We start from the raw sequence: 17,963 nt of genomic DNA, 5'->3' as shown, positions 1-17,963 counted from the left end.
TAGCTGTCAAATAAACTAACCACTGTGTCATCTGGTATCTCTCAGAAAGTACTTTTAATCCAGAATGTATTTTCAAGTAAACCAAGATGTTTCATTAAAATCTCATTAGCAGTACCAGTATATGATCTAAGTATGTGAGCCCTATAGTTGTTATGTAATCGTGCAACGAACAAGCAGAAATGTACACACACAATAACACTGTGTCGTCTGTTCACTATAATAATGCATTTGTAATTACTTGTCTAAATAAGTTACCTGGGTTCTTGACTGGATAGTTAACTTTGAAACATAGTTTCATGTTAACAGTTTCTAAGTGTGACAAAGAGTACTAGCAGCGCGAAGTGAAAAATTTTATTGCAAAGACTAGTTAAAAAACAGATTATCTCTCAATAAACGGTTTTACATGTGAAATGTGGTGCAATCCTTTACTCTTCCTAGTACACAGCGTTTCAACTTCAACGCAATTATCATGTGGTGTACGTCGGATTCTATAAGGTCCATTGTAAATCAGAAGGAATTTGTGACTCAAGTGTCCCTTCTTATGTGACAATGAATGAGCTTTAATGAGAACTTTCTGACCAATATACACTCCTGGAAATGGAAAAAAGAACACATTGACACCGGTGTGTCAGACCCACCATACTTGCTCCGGACACTGCGAAAGGGCTGTACAAGCAATGATCACATGCACGGCACAGTGGACACACCAGGAACCGCGGTGTTGGCCGTCGAATGGCGCTAGCTGCGCAGCATTTGTGCACCGCCGCCGTCAGTGTCAGCCAGTTTGCCGTGGCATACGGAGCTCCATCGCAGTCTTTAACGCTGGTAGCATGCCGCGACAGCGTGGACGTGAACCGTATGTGCAGTTGACGGACTTTGAGTGAGGGCGTATAGTGGGCATGTGGGAGGCCGGGTGGACGTACCGCCGAATTGCTCAACACGTGGGGCGTGAGGTCTCCACAGTACATCGATGTTGTCGCCAGTGGCCGTGGAAGGTGCACGTGCCCGTCGACCTGGGACCGGACCGCAGCGACGCACGGATACACGCCACGACCGTAGGATCCTACGTAGTGCCGTAGGGGACCGCACCGCCACTTCCCAGCAAATTAGGGACACTGTTGCTCCTGGGGTATCGGCGAGGACCATTCGCAACCGTCTCCATGAAGCTGGGCTACGGTCCCGCACACCGTTAGGCCGTCTTCCGCTCACGCCCCAACATCGTGCAGCCCGCCTCCAGTGGTGTCGCGACAGGCGTGAATGGAGGGACGAATGGAGACGTGTCGTCTTCAGCGATGAGAGTCGCTTCTGCCTTGGTGCCAATGATGGTCGTATGCGTGTTTGGCGCCGTCCAGGTGAGCGCCACAATCAGGACTGCATACGACCGAGGCACACAGGGCCAACACCCGGCATAATGGTGTGGGGAGCGATCTCCTACACTGGCCGTACACCACTGGTGATCGTCGAGGGGGCACTGAATAGTGCACGGTACATCCAAACCATCATCGAACCCATCGTTCTACCATTCCTAGACCGGCAAGGGAACTTGCTGTTCCAACAGGACAATGCACGTCCGCATGTATCCCGTGCCACCCAACGTGCTCTAGAAGGTGTAAGTCAACTACCCTGGCCAGCAAGATCTCCGGATCTGTCCCCCATTGAGCATGTTTGGGACTGGATGAAGCGTCGTCTCACGCGGTCTCCACGTCCAGCACGAACGCTGGTCCAACTGAGGCGCCAGGTGGAAATGGCATGGCAAGCCGTTCCACAGGACTACATCCAGCATCTCTACGATCGTCTCCATGGGAGAATAGCAGCCTGCATTGCTGCGAAAGGTGGATATACACTGTACTAGTGCCGACATTGTGCATGCTCTGTTGCCTGTGTCTATGTGCCTGTGGTTCTGTCAGTGTGATCATGTGATGCATCTGACCCCAGGAATGTGTCAATAAAGTTTCCCCTTCCTGGGACAATGAATTCACGGTGTTCTTATTTCAATTTCCAGGAGTGTATAATTTCTTGGCATTTGCTTTACCGTGTAGTTTTCTCCTTTTGTCTGCTGCAGAATTTATACTTTTAATAGCCAAACCAATTATGTCTTTGTGTCGAAGTTTACGTGCATTCGGAAAAGGTACAAGCTCTCTGATTCTGTTCGGTGGTTCTTCATTCTTCAGTGAAAGAATAGGTGGTAAAGCAGTGGAGTCATGAGGAATTTCATTCAGCACGTTAAGAAATAGGTGTAATTATCTGTCCCAATGCTGATGCTTTTGTGACAGTAAAGTCTGCAAAGCTTATTGATTTCTTTCATAATCCGTTCAGACGGGTTACAATGTGGTAGGTACAATGAAATAAAAACAGTTTGACTTTATGATTCCGAAGCATGAGTGACCAAAGAGCAGACCTGACTTGCGGTACGTTATCTGAAATGACTGTACTAACGTGTTCAACTTCACGTAAGAAATTTTTAACAAATGCGTTGGATACAGACCGTCCAGTAGCTTTACGTAACGGTTTGAAAGAAACAAATTTTGAATTAAGTTCAACAGCGACTAGAACGTAAGAAAACCCATTAGATGTTCTGACAATGGGTCCCAAGAGATCAACAGCAGCAAATTCTTTTAATTTAGAAGGAATGATAGGAAACAACGGAGCACGATGTGAGATAGTAGATGGTTTAGCCTTTTGACAAAGTTTACAAATAGACAAGACTCTTCGAATTCTCTTTTCCATACTGTTAAAATAACAAGTCGTCCGAAGAATATGATTACATTTTCGTGGACCAAAATGTGCGTAGCTGAAATGAACAAAATCGTCAGGAATCCAAAGTACCCATAGCTTGTCATCAACAGTGAAGCGTTTGAAGAGTATGTTGTTTTTAACCAGATAATAATGCCGAATTTGTGTTTGTGTCTTTTCATGCCATTTACTTTTGATGTCTTTCCAGATCGGATCTTTATCTTGTTCATGAGCAATGTCCTCTAAAGATGTGGTGATGAAGTTTTCAAAGGCGACTTTCTGAATGTATAGAATACTGAAATTTTTCTCGAGGTTACCTTCTGTGTAACTTTTCTCAAGCCCAGCTGGTGCGCGTGACAGTGCGTCCGCGACAATGTTCTGCTTGCCGGGAATGTAGACTATTGTGAAGGGGAATTTTTGCACAAACAATGCCCAACGTTTTAACCTGTCATGACTTAATTTTGAAGACATAATAAATTGTAATGCACGACGATCACTGTATACTTTTACGTGCTTACCAGAAAGAAAGAAACGGAATTTGTTAAATGCCCAACCGATAGCTAAAGCTTCTAATTCAGTAACGGAATATTTTTTTTCAGATTTTGTTACCACTCGGCTAGCAGAAACAATGGTTTTCTGAACAGTAGTGTCATTTTCTATGGCTTCTTGAAATAAATGGGCACCAAGACCGACTTTAGAAGAATCCGTGCTAAGGCAGAAATCTTGTAACAGATCTGGATGAGCTAGTACTGGCGCGTCAAGCAGCGCTTCTTTCAAAGAATTGAATTCCAACTGTGCTTGTTCGTCCCAGTTCCAAATAGCATTTTTTCCAGTGAGAGAACATAGTTTTGGTGTAACTAGAATTTGCATATTCAGAAACGACGGTAAAAATTTACGATACCTAGAAAACTGCGGACTTGTTTTTTTGTGGGTGGAACTGAAATGGCTCTGATTGCTTATAACTTCTCAGGATCCGGCTGGATGCCTTCAGAAGAAATAATGTGCCCCAAAAACTTTACCTTTGTCGTACCGAATTCAGACTTTTCCAAGTTAACTGTAATTCCAGATTCTGCAAAAATACGTAACACGCTGTTGAGGATGCGATTATGTTGTTCCCATGAGGCTTCTGCTATCAGAATATCGTCCACGTATAAGGTGATGTGACGTTTTAAGAACTCCGGTAATATGGAATTTAGCTCACGAATGAATGCTGCCTAAGAAATGTTCAAAACAAAAGGAAGTTTCCGAAACTGATAACAAACGCCGAAACAAAGAAAGGCTGTGTATTTTCTGTATTCTGAATGAAGTTCGATCTGATAAAAGCTGGATCTGAGATCAATAGAAGACAACACTTTTACACCATTAAAATTTTGAAGAAGTTCTTCCAACGTTTGCGGCCTGTCGGTTTCAGGAATGATGACAGTATTGATTTGTCTCGAATCTAAGACAAGCCTGATCGATCCATTTTTCTTCTCAACAACATGTAATGGATTGTTTTATGAGCTTACTGCAGGCTCAATAATGCCCTCGTCAAGCATAGTTTGTATTTCTGTTCTAACACAGTCCCTGTAACATGCCAGGATTACGTGTGGTCTAACACAAAATTTAGTACGCTCACGAACACGAAATTGGTATTGAAATCCCTTTATTGTTCCTGTTTTGTGAGTAAAAACTCTGGAATGTGCTTGTAAAATCTCAAAAAGGTCGTGCCTATCAGTATCATTACAATTCTCAATTGTTTGAATTTTATTCTGAATTAACTCATTAGTGTCAAATACGCCGTCGATATCATCCCTGTCAGTACTTGCAGAGTGATTGTTAGTGTGTAGTTCCATCGAAAATTCCGGACTGTTGTCTAACAGAAGGTAAAGCCGATTAATTTCCTCGTCATGGTTTGACAGCCAATTTTCAAATTTCAAAGCTATTGACATACCTTCTTTCTCTAAACTTATTTGAGCATCGTGTAAGATTAAGATTGCTTTGTATTCATTCAAAAAGTCTACTCCCAATATAATTTCCGTCGACAGTAATGGAACAACAAGAAAGTTCTTAGAGAAACTGTGGCTTTGACAAAAGAATTCTGATTTGTTTTGTTAGCGTACATCTACCCTTTTTCCAACGATTGCACCTTGTAATTTAATCTTACGTAACGGAAGTGTGGGCCAATCGTTCGATTTGTTGCATTTGCTAAAAGCTGTATCACTTATTACTGAAATGGGGCTACCAGAGTCAAGTACTGCCGTAAATTTTACGTCATTTACTGTAATGTGAATTACAGGATATGCAATGTTGTTATGTTTTATGTTGTGTTCCTGGAGTAATATGTCCCTAATGTCTTCCATTTTTACGTAATTACTAGCCACGGCAGCTACGTCGTCAGCTTCATAAGTACGTTTTGTGGCTGCCAGCGGTGTGAGTCATTGCCTACTGTCTCTTTGTTGGCGCGCGTCGTTATAGGAATTTGGAGATCAAACGTCTACAAATTCATATTCTCGAGCGGGCCCTGCCCTGTTTGAATCCCGCCAGTTCTGATGAAATTCAGGTCTGTCGTTATGTCGGTAGTTTCCATGGTTCCTTTTTTGTCGGTCATGTGGTGGAAAATTTCTCCCGGAATCGTAATTGCGCGGTGGACCGTTGCGTCTGAAATTGTTCTGTCTCCCTTGATAATAATTATTTTGGTTCCCACATTGTCTGTTTTTATGGTTGTCTCTGTCACATTCATTATTATGGAAATGCGATGTTTCTCTGTAATTATTTTTTTTTTCTGCCAACGGTTGTCATACGGGTGGTGTCTGTTTTGGCCACGATTTGCGTCGTAAGAATATCCTTACCGTGTCCAGTTATTATTTCTTTCATCGCGGAATTCTGACGGATGTGACCTGTAATTGTTGCGTTCCTGTTTTCGCGTCCCGCGATTGTCAGTGTCAATTTCCAATTCTTCTAAGAGCCCCTAAAAAGCTTCAATGTCGTCTTTACAACGTCCTGCCAAAGTAATATGTCGTTAACGTTCAGGCAATTTGATTAAGCAAATGCAGATGAGTTATGAGGGGCTGTATGGGTTTGACAGGTACTCATTCTTGTGCAACAAGTCTTCAAAATATGTCACAAGACTGGAAAATTCAGATTGTTCAAAATGTTTCATCATTATGATGCTATGTTTAACTCGGTCTTGTGTAGCTTGAGACCAATATGTTGAGAGGAAGGCATGATAAAATTCTCCTTCACTGTGACAATCGTGAATGACCGATTGCATTCTTACAGCTGGTTGTTTCTCTAAGTAGCCACAAATAAATTCTAATCTGTGCTCTAATGACCAGTTTGGAGGAAAACAATGAGAGAATTGATGAAGCCACGCTTGTGGATGAATGTCGTTGCCAGAATTCTTAAATGTTTTGTATTTACGTGTAGTAATAAACAGCTTATAGTCTAAAATCATCATGTCGGCGAGTCGCATGTCGGTCATTGTTACGTCGTGTCGGTGGTTCCATCTCAAAATTCGGTGCACCTTGCCAGTATCTTTCTTAATTTCCGAAATGCCCTGTGTTATTATTTTGTGGCTTTTCCGTACTTCTAAGTCCCTCTTACTGTGTTGGAGCGCGAGTCTCCTCTGAAATATGTATTTCTTCTATTACCTTTGCCAACTGATCTTGTACTTCCCGGATTTCTCTTTTGTGTTACGTATTAATTTGATTCTGATTTTGTTTGAATTTCCTAATTTGTTAATACTCTTCCCTGTCAGTGAGGGCTACGGGTCTTGTGTCATTCAGATCATCATCTACCTTTGTAGATAAGTTAGTGAACTGATCCGAAAGTTCGGTTACTTTCTCCAATAATGAACTGATTTCCTCAGTGTGTTTTTCTGAACCGAGTTTCAGAGTGTCCATTTGTGTTGAAAACATATCTACTGTGTCGTTTAAATTTTCCCGAGTTGTTGCAAGTTGCGTAACCGAATCGGTAGACGCAACTGAGTCAATTTTAGCTTGCAAGGTGTCTTGATTTTCATGAACAATGGTTTGCAGTTCCTTTATGGCTGCTTTGTGATTCTGTAATGCATTTTCATGACGCGAAAAAATAGATTGGAAATGTTCAAAAATTTGTGTTTTTACGTCATTACAGACTTTTGACATTTCGATTCGATTTTAAGTAACTAGCAGTTAAACCTTCACATGTTTGTTCAAGTGTGATGTCTAATATTTTAGCTGTTGCTGTGTTTGTCTCTGGTTTTGTTCTATTGTGTCTAGCTTTCGAAGATTTTGTTCCATTGTATCTAACGTTTGAAGCTTTTATCCCATTTGTTTCTGATTTTCTTCAAGCGTTGTGTCTAACTTTTGTAGCATTTGTCCCATTTGTTGCATTAATTGTAATAACAATGCATTGGTGTCTGAAACATGTTCCTCAGTGCTATTCGGCAGTGCATTTGAACCGTCAATATTTGCATTTTGAAAAGCAGAAAATGTGCCCTGACTTATTTAAGAAAACCTGAATCTACAGTATTTGCAAGATTGTGTCCTGTCATTTCGCAATCCTGAGGCGAGCTGTTGCCGACCGATGGGTCGATAATGCTTCCCTATTCACTAATTGTTTCACTGTCTACACCATTATTTGCCCCCGCTCCATTTCTCTATGCTCAATTACCAAATTACTACTTTGAATGTCTGTTAATTCATTACACGTTAGTACTGATAAGCTACGTTCGTCGTCACTATCATTTCTCAATTTACTTTGGAGCCTAGTGTTACGTTTTTCACACGCCATAATTATCACGTATCTCACACGATAACAAGAAAAGCACAATTTGAAATGCAAAAATAAGAAAACACATTAACATAGCACTGAAAATAATATCTAGTTAATTGCAAGCGCAGCTGCGAAATACATGGTGCAAATCTACGTGCATGCCACAATTGTTTTACTGTACAACAATGAAAAACTACAACTACAAGAAAATTCTCTCTACAATTACGCTCTAGCAATAAACAATAGCTACGCTAATTACACAAACTACAAGAAAAAATCAGAAGATTCCAGTGAGGTATCCTCGGCTAAGGATCGACATATGAAACGTCCCCTTAAAAAATTTATGAATTACTGTGCTGATAAACCCCTTATATTATTTGATTTTCAAACAGCTGAGCAAAACTGAACGTACTCAGACATTTCTCTCTTTACTTATTCTGATCATCACTAAACTGACACACAATATTTTTAGCGCAACGCAAACTGACTTTCAATAATCCATACAAAAGAATGGCCTGACTAACAATAACCTACATCTTTCATGAATCACTTACCTCACAAAAATCTTCGTTACTCGAACTACTGCAATACAGCGAGCGCCAATACTGCCAGCTAAATAAAAGATTCTAACTGCTGAAGTCACTAACTACTGAGAGGCATAGTTAGCAAATGAAAGATTTTGATAGAGAACAAACAATGTATTTACTTTAATAGTGTTCAAAAGTCATTAGTTCATGACATCCAATCTTACAAATTTACTGTCTCTGATAGACACACGTCCAGATCATCCGCTCTCAAAACTCTGCCATCTCTCTCCCCATATCCACCACTGCTGGCGGCTCACCTCCAACTGCGCAACGCTACGTGCTGTTCACATCCAACTGCCCAACATTACAATAGCGACTATTTCAACAATGCCAACCAGCCGCAGATTGCACACAGCACAGCCAGTGATTTTCATACAGAGCGCTATGTGGCGTTCCCAACATAAAAACCTAAATAGCCTACTTACAAACTCTGTGAGACTCGAGAGACTGCCCCCAGAGGCGGATTTACACATTTGGCGCCAGTAGATTAATCAAATTTTGCCACATCTGCCGACCACTGCTATTCGATACCCTACCTCACTACCATATAAATTACAATTTTTTGTCGATCAGGTTGTAACTTGATGATTTGTGCACTGTCGTCCTAACTACACCACCTTTTCCCGTAATTAGAATGATGATGATGCGTCAGTTCCTAGATTATTTTTACAACCAAACGATTTAGTTAAGACTGCACAATAAGTAGTTTTTGGGTATATTCCTGAGCTAATACAAGCTCAATCATGTACTTCTAATAAGGCGGAAAAAGCTATGCATTAATACCACTTACTCAACAATGTACATTTTGTAAGCATAATTAAATAATTTTTATTGCGCTTACTTACAGTTTAAACGCAATACATTCAGTTATTTGGTAACAATTCGTCTGATGATGACGATAAAATTCAATTAATTAAGTTAAGATAGTTTTACAATTCTTTTTTGCGTGATTTTCTATTCGTAGAATCATCAATCATACTGTCGTTTCAAATCTAGTTCATTAGTTCTGACTCTTTGCACAAAGCTAAGGCGTTTAGCTTTTCTTGGCTTCAGGTAGATCTCAGATAACTTTCCTTCGATTTAAGCAAAAAACTCTTCTCTCACCCGAACATTTTGTCGCTGGTGTACATAGAGTCAAGCGAACTGCTGTATCCAAGCTTGTATAAACGTTTTGCAAATTATGTTTCCGCAGGAAGGAGTATAGCCTTTTCAATGATCCAGACTCTGGTTTTACCAAAATTCCTTCAGAACAAAGGTAGTATTGAAAATTTACACATTCTTAAACTAAATCTGTCTCTAAATCATTAGGATACATTTCTTCCAAGAAAAGGACATTTTCCGCAAGTTTTGATGATGACAGTTCACTCATATTGGCCAGAAATGAAAGCTTTTCATTGAAATTTTGTAGATCTCCTGCTGTTTTTTTTTTTTTTTTTTTTTTTTTTTTTTAATTCGCATACGAGTCTATCAATGACAACGAGAAATGTATTTACTCTGAAAATATAGTTGGCAGTAATTGTCATTTCTTCATCGGCGTTTCATCATAAATTTCTTTCTTTTTCGGTTGTCTTTCGCCCAAGTCATTTGTGTACTGCTTCGACGCTCTTAATTCTATGCCTTTTCTTCTGAATACTTAAAATTGTCTCGTCAGCTACGAAAAACTTGCACAGAGATTCTTAAAGATAGGTAAAAGTGACCAAATCTACGGTAGAAGGCTGAATATGAACATTTACTTTGTTTATTCTTACCTTAAAAAATTCCACACAACAACCATTACCGCCGTTTCTAGTTTTTCTAAATCCAAAGTATTCCCGTTGCTTCGTTTCGCGTTACATGTCTTGCGTCCTTTGTAGCTGACCAACGTATCAGATTTACTCTCTGTAGCGTTTTCCCTTTCTCGATTTCAGCCATCAGTCTTTTCTAGCGTTGTGTCGAATCGACAAAAAAAGAGGAGATTTCTTGAAGCAACAAGTATCTGTGCAAAATTCAGCGGTCGTAGTTGCCACTAAATGTAAAAAATTGACAGAGCAAAAATTGCTTGGCTTTGAATTTTAACCTGTATGCCATTAAACGCACCAGACATGTTCGCAGCATTATCATATGATCGTCCACCACTCTTTAATATTTGTGCCCAGTGTTTCGAGTTCCGAAATAATGGCAAAAAACACTTCCTCAGGTGTATTTGCCACTAAGGGTGAAAACTTGAGAAATTTTTCACACGGTTCGCCTGTTTCCAAAACGTATCTAATGACGGGGGTATGTTGGTCCACATGTGCTGTATCTAGTGTTGGATCGATGATTAAGGAGAAATATTTCGCCCTTCTTATCTCGGCTCCAGTATGTTTTAATATTTTAATAAACTCATTGTAAACGGTATTTGATAAGTCATTGGCACTTCCAGATCCTTAATTCCCAAATCGTTCAATATGACAGGCTAAAAAAGAATCGAATTCAACTAACAGTTTAAATATCATACAATAATTTCCGTTATGCGTATTACAGAACGTTTCATTTTTTTCCTCTGAAAGCAAGACCTCTTGAACACAGTAGCTTCACTACGCTAACAACTCTCTTCAGAACGTTCCTGCAATAACTTCTTCATCAGTCTGAACATACAGTAAACTGTCGAGTCAGCCATCAATCTCACTTCTAGCTTTAAAATTATGGACTCTAAATTTATGAAGAACAGAGTTTTCATGCCAAGCTACTCGGTGTTCTGCATTTTTGCAGTCATTAAATCATTCGTTCTCAAAGGAGTCTTATTCTCATTTGGACCGAATGCCAAACAGAGGCGACAGTTTACAAATATTTTACGTTCAGAATAAACCAGATAATTTCAGTCATTCACTTCATTATTTTTCATTTTTCTTTGGAAGATACTCACTGACAAGAAATTACACAGACCACCATATATTTTTTTCACTTTTAGAGAAGTCGCAAGACTTGTTTTGATCGAAGTCGTAGCTTGCCATAATCTCCCATAAGGTATCGTTCATTCCCCTCTTGGTTTAGATTTACTGTTGTTTGCGCTTGAGTAGCCCAGATGTAAAAGTTGCTAAATGCAGTTTTTGTCGAGTTTGAGTTGAGCACACTACCATATAGATTTTTCCAGCACCTATATGATGGAATAGCTTTCATGGTTCAAAACAAGCAATAAACTGTTGACAATGGTTGTAAAAAATCATCTACGGTTTGCAAAAGTCGCTGATTGCACGTTGTCTTCGGGTGAAAAGCTCCCTAAATATCCAACGTTTGCAAAACCCGCCAAGTTCAACAGGAATGGCGGTCGCCGTGCCACGCCCAGATGCAATGTACGCCAAAGGTTGGCTTCGCTGTAGCTAACGCATACGCAACAATGAGGCTCTCACTGCCGATTCGTTTTCGAAATGTACGTCAGTAAGTACAGTTCAGCTGATCATTAGGATTTTTGTTGATGTATGCGTGTGTGTTTTGAAGCAAATAGTGATTTTTGTACGGTTTAAATGCAGAAGATGGTAGTCGTACAAACGAAGTGGGTGTAATTGAAATATTAGCAATTCTACAGGAAGTCGAACCCATCTTCATAGCTGCTAATGACCAGAACGAGACCAAGGGTGACAGTCCCTCCCGGAAAATGGAGAGGAGTCCTGATCAGCGGAAAAGAAATGTTTCTAAAACAGTAAGGTAAGAACATGAAGAGTATTACTAAAACCATGGTATGCAATGAAAAAACTGTGTTGACACTAATTGTTATGACATAATTGGAAGGATTAGTGGAAGTTACTGGTTAATGGCATTTCTAGATTCAAAAAGCCCAAAAAATCGAGTTCACCAAAAGGAAAAACAAGAAGACTTGTCTGGTTCGTGGAGAGCCCTTCCACAACTTTGAAGATGGAGAGCAGAAGAGCGTCCTGAAGAGAAGAAAAAATATCAGCAAAGGAAATGGCCCAACACCAATCACACCAGTTGCAGAACTTTCAGAAGCCAAACTCGGAGATGTAAAAAAGCTTTTGGAGCTTCACTTTGGTTAAGACTGGGCGACCAACGACAAACTCAAATTCTGCTCCGAGGCGTTAGATGAGAAGGAACGCACTCCTAGAGTCGCTTGTGCCACTGCCAACCATCAGAAGAAGCTGGAACAGATTTTTATTTGACGGGAAGTGTTGAGGTCCATGTAACTTAAAAGCAATTTTCAACTAGTTCCATGTTCTAGACTTTTTGTCGCTATTTCAGCTAAGATTCAACTTTCCGACAATTCTATTATTTTCTAAAATTTTGTCGCTGTTTTACTAAGATGTAATCTCGAGCTTACTTTATTTTCTACAGTATCTTGTGATGTAAAAACCCTGATGGCGTATTTTAATAAAATTGAACCTAATGTTGAACATTCATATATGTCGTCGTTTAGAGGTTAAGTAACTTAGTTTTTCCTGGTAAAATAATGACACCTTCGTATTTTTATATGCCAAGTTTGTAGAATTTTCGGACTTCTCTTTGAAATAAAACGTACTCTGTTTATATTCACAATGATTAAATTTCACATTTGTGTCATTCCTAACGTATTACCGAATAGCAGATTTTGCAACCGATAATTTGTTTTGTAATTCGATCGATGCATTTGTAAAAGCCGCTAACTGCATAAATCGGGCCGTTAAGATTTTAACGTATAAAACGTAATCGTAGGTTTCAGCCATTGACACTCTGTAATTAATTATTTTTGCTTATTTTTAGAAAGCAAATGAAGTCTTAACTTTAGTAGTTTGGATGGGACGAGTTTTTAGCGATTATCTCAGTTTCGCTTATCATGCAGCTAGCTGCTTTTGCATCTGGGCTATTCACTTGGTCATTACTCAACGTCCGATTCTGAGACGCCTCTTCAGTTGTTATGCTTACTGATTCTTCTTCTACCGCCTCTTCATCAAAAATGTGAATACCCATTTTTTTCAGATGTAGACTGTTCAACAGATGACTGTTGTTGTTGAGCCGCAGAGTTCAAATCCAGATTGTGTTGTGTCAGTGCATGTTGTTGAAGTTCCTGGCCTTACAACATTAGTTCCGCTTCCACTTTTAAAAAGCTGTCAATTTTTGTCGTTTTACGGATAGTCAACTCCACTAAGTCGCCTTCTCCCATCACTAGTTCTAACAATTTTTATCCAAGAACTGAAATAACAGAGATTACACTGGGAATTATATTTCTTATACGTAATTAACAGCGTTCTTTGTTCGGACTTCGGATATAGAACAATTACCTAAGGAGAGCACAAGAAATTTATTTAAGTGTGAAATAACAAAAAAATCGAAATTTCTTAGCATAGGTTCCGAAACAGCTATTTACCAAGTTAAATTACGTCTTCCAGATTCTCTACGGATGATTTATTGTAATATATTATGATTACTTATATACTATAACTTTAGACCCACTGGTGATGTTACGTTAGGAAATTATTCATATAGTCCACAAAATACTTCGAAAAATTACAACACACAACCAGAGACCTGTGCCAGAGAAATAATCATTCTATTATTTCGCTTCGGTAAGTTGGCAATGGCGCTTGTGCTGGCACAAGTAAAGAAAATCGGCACTAGTTGAAAAATACTGATTTGCCTCCGAGGGCTGCTCGTAGACACGAAGTGGTACTGTAACACTGCTAAGGATAATGGTGCTAGCGCTGTTGCAAGCAGCAACGCTACGCTACTCTGACCACTCCTCTCCCCTCGACATCTTTAAAGTGGAGGCAAGGCCGTTCCCAGCAGCCACTGCGCGAATCGTTAAGTTATGGTGACCAGATAGTATTAGAAATAGCAGGACGCAACCAACCGAGGCAACTTTTGTTTTATTTTTGGAGTAGATAAGGAACGAGACCTCTCCATTTGTATCGCCGCTCTGTATCTGTCTCTCTCGAACTTAACGCCACCACTCGGTGTATGCCTACGACAGCGCGATCCCGCTTCGGTAGGCGCGGCAGCCGTGCCGCGCTCGTGCAGTCAATGCGGTCGGGCGCACTTTATTCAGAACGGGCTGGCGCTCTGTCGCTAGTGAGCGAGAGGATACACTGTACTCCTTAAAAACAAATACACTCCGACTCGAGAGCGGGGTCGCAACAGGCCAATGATATTTATTGAATTCGACGTCACACATATCGTCTACCATGCAACCACAATATTGGCTTCTAATGACCACAGGAGACAGGACTGGAGGTATCCAATGGTGAGCACAGCGTGAGGCTACGGAGTGTAGTTGAACTGCCTAGTCGACGAGTAGCTCACAACAGTGCTACAGTCCTAGTAGTGTTGATACATAGCAGGGCAATGGCAACGATAAACAAAGCAAAGACTGCATTATATCTACAGCATTTGCCGACGTTGACACTTCTTTAGAAAGGAATCCAAGGCGTTTCGCAAAGTGAGAAACAAGTGGCAGATGAAATATTAGCGTTTCTGGAAGATGAGTCAGTGGAAATATGTAGTGTTGTATAAGCTCGATTGTGCGGCAAATGTACATGAGGAGTACGATGGTGTCGATAGGTGCTTAACAAGTAATGGTGAAATTCAAACAGCTGTCAAGCCACGTAGCTTATCATCCTTGTCTCAGAGGGAGCTACAAATCCCGTCTTCAGTGAAACGTAGTAAACGAGGATAATTTTCCAAGGAGCGGGTACTAAACATAATTACGTACATGGAAAATAATCTTCAACATAGTAAAAGAACAATTATGAGTATATTTAGAATACGTTCATAGTAATTTGACTGTGTAGTTCACAAGAAAAACTACGGATTTTAGAAGGAGGACAAGGTGCACTTGTTACAAAATCTGGTGTTTGCGCGTTTTAAGGACGCTCTATAGAATTTACAAGATGTGGGTGATAGTTACCTACAGCGTTATGCAAATAAAACTGCGCGCGTCATGGTGATTTCAAGGGAAGCAGTGGATGGCGGCATTACTCCAATCAGTGCTACTGAACTGAAAGGCGTAAGATAACGAAATTTCAAACAAAGCGCCAGCTTGTCGATGCACAGCAAATTGCGGAATCAGCCCGAAAATTTGTAGATGTCGTTAAGTAAGGAATTTGTTCTCTGCTACGACCAATCGGTACATGAAGAGGAAATAATAAGAAACGAACTCCTGAAATTAGATGTACCAAGAGAATTGTATCATGATCAACTAGCGTCAGTACCTTAACGCATTCGTATACATTTGTATCTACTGTTTATCTTGGTAGTAAGTTGGCTGGAGAGTTGTTTATTGTTCTGGGAGAAGTTGGAAGTGCTCTACCCCCTACGATTCTTTCTCATGTGTGTGATTTTGCATGGGCAGTAGGGAATATTTACATCATAGCAAGCAAGAGAACTACAACTAAGGTATGAGCACTGCTTCTGGCCAATAACTCGTCAAAATTTCTTGTTTTTGCTTGATTCCTGGTCTGTGAATTAAAAACATACTCTTTTTGATCAAAACTGTCCTTCCTGAAAATTTGTGACATTGCATTTCATACCGCCTGGTACACTGGACAAATTCAGTCTCCGGTGTTTATCTTTTCCGTGCCTATAAAAGATATTATCGCACTATCTGCAGTTACATCTTAAAGGATAATCAGTTTCACGACAAGTTTCACGACAGACTGTATCGCATTTGGTTGCATGCCATCAGATTCCATAACCTCTCATTATCCCGTTGCACCTGTGTGGTTCTATATCCATTCTTTAAGAGTGCATACCTAGCTGAACGTCCTGCACGGTTTGTAACTCCAAAGGAGTTCGCCTTAGATCTTAATGGTGCGATCATTGTGGCACGCCATATCTCATTCGGTGTTCATGCTTCAAGTTAATGATTTGTTTTGAACGTATCTGGAATGTCGACGATGTCCATTTTGTGAAGTATAATACATATATCCGATAGAAGGTTGATCTCTACACCTCCTTGACATTCATTTTTCCTGTCGCCCCCTGATGCACATGGTGAGTCAGTATCAGCTTATACTTTTCCTATCGTAATTGTTAACACAACATTTTCAAACTAGCCTTACTAAAAATTGAACTTGTCACCTCGCAATTAAGGGATTCCTTATAAAAAAAAGAGGCACCACGAAGGGATTATCCGAATGGGACCGAAATCGGTAGATTTTATATTGTGGTGGGTAAGTTATTCAAGAGAAAGAGCTTCACAGACTGGCGTCGGCCAACTCTGGCCCTTATGCAAGCCGTTATTCAGCATGGTATTGATGATAGAGTTTTGGATGTCCTCCTGAGCGATATCGTGCCAAATTTGGCCCAGTCGGAAAGTTAGATTCTCATAATCCCGAGCTGGTTGGAGGCGCTGCCCTTAATGCCTCGCTGGTGATCGAGGCTCAATCCGAAGAGGAATTCATCACTGAGGACATTTCCACTCCAGTCAATGGAATTCCAGGTCGAAGACATGTCTGGAGACGCTCTGGACAGCGGTAGAATACCAACCTGTCTGTCACCCGCCATACAGCCCGACAACCTGGAGTTATGGTCTGGGGTACCATTTCTTTTCAAAGCACCATCCTTTGGTTGTAATCCGCGGGACCCTTACAGCACAACAGTACATCGACCATATTTTACGGCCCGTTTTGTTGCCCGTCATGGCAAACCATCCGAAGCTTACGTTCCAGCAAGGTAAGGCCGGCCTGAACACGGCAAAAGTTACTACTGCTTGTCTTCCAGATTGACAAACCCAACCTTGGTCAGCAAGATCTCTCCACACTTGAGAATGTTTCCAGCATTATGGGCAGCGTCCCCAACCAGCTCTGCATTTTGATGATCTAACGCGCAAACTGAACAGAATTTGGCACGATATGCCTCAGGAGGACTTACCACAATTCTGTCCATCAATGCCAAGCTGAATAACCCCATGTACAAAGGCCAGCGATGGACCAACACATTATTGACTTGCTCAATTTGTGAAGCTCTTTCTATTAAATATATCATCCAATTTTCCTGATATTGTAATCATTTCTTTGTTTGTGCATATACATCACATTTACCTATTTCCAACTCATTCGGGTAATTCTTTTGAGGTGGGTCGTTTTTTATTTTATTTTATTTTTTACTTTTTCACTCAGAGTGCAAGCAAAAGCGTAATTTTTAAGACTCAAAATACCTGCACTTGTCAAGGTGCAATGATTCACGCCACACGAAACGTGCACACTTGTAACAACTCGTGAATCTGTAAGAAGCGTCATGCTTGAAACATACAGTAACTTTTACAGGCGAAAGATCTAACAGAAAATAAAACTTCTAATAGAATTCACATCTGACAGTATCTTAGAATTATCACATACTACCTGAAGTCTGAGGCATTTTTGTCCCTGTCACATATGTCTTGCACAGCAGGTAAAATAGTTTTGCTGTTGTAATGTTCACCCAAGGATCTCAGTAAAGAGGAGGAAATGTCATCTCCCTCAGACGTCTTGGTTCGACTTAAGTCTACCTGCGCAGAGTCTAATTCTTCTCACAATATTGCAACCCCCACCTTATCTTCAACCATTTCCTCTTCCCTTCCCATAATATCGACTTCAAGTTTCTTTCCTTGCACTAGTATTCCTTCGCATTGTTCTCACACGTTTCAGTCAAAATATGCGTAGTGCTACCTTTGAGAGTACTAATAAACCGTGATATTTTCAACTTACCCAGGTCCCAATTGCTTAAACCCCAATTTCATCAAAGTTCTTTAGTTTTAACCAGTGGCTTACAACTGATAAACTAGGACCAGAATCCACATTGGCCCAGAAATAATTTTTATTTATCTTGACTACGATAAAGCGATCTCAATGCAGTTCACAGTGGCTTACTTTCTGTTGATAACTTGGTAATCCTCTACTGACCAGACCAAAAGCCCTGTTCTATCTGCCGCAGCACTTCACCAATTCCCACTAAACCTAACTTCGACCTTTCCATTTATCGTTT

Source organism: Schistocerca americana, chromosome 5 (assembly GCF_021461395.2).
Source record: "Schistocerca americana isolate TAMUIC-IGC-003095 chromosome 5, iqSchAmer2.1, whole genome shotgun sequence".
Classification (NCBI taxonomy): Eukaryota; Metazoa; Arthropoda; class Insecta; order Orthoptera; family Acrididae; genus Schistocerca; species Schistocerca americana.
Note: the sequence above shows the minus strand (reverse complement) of the source record.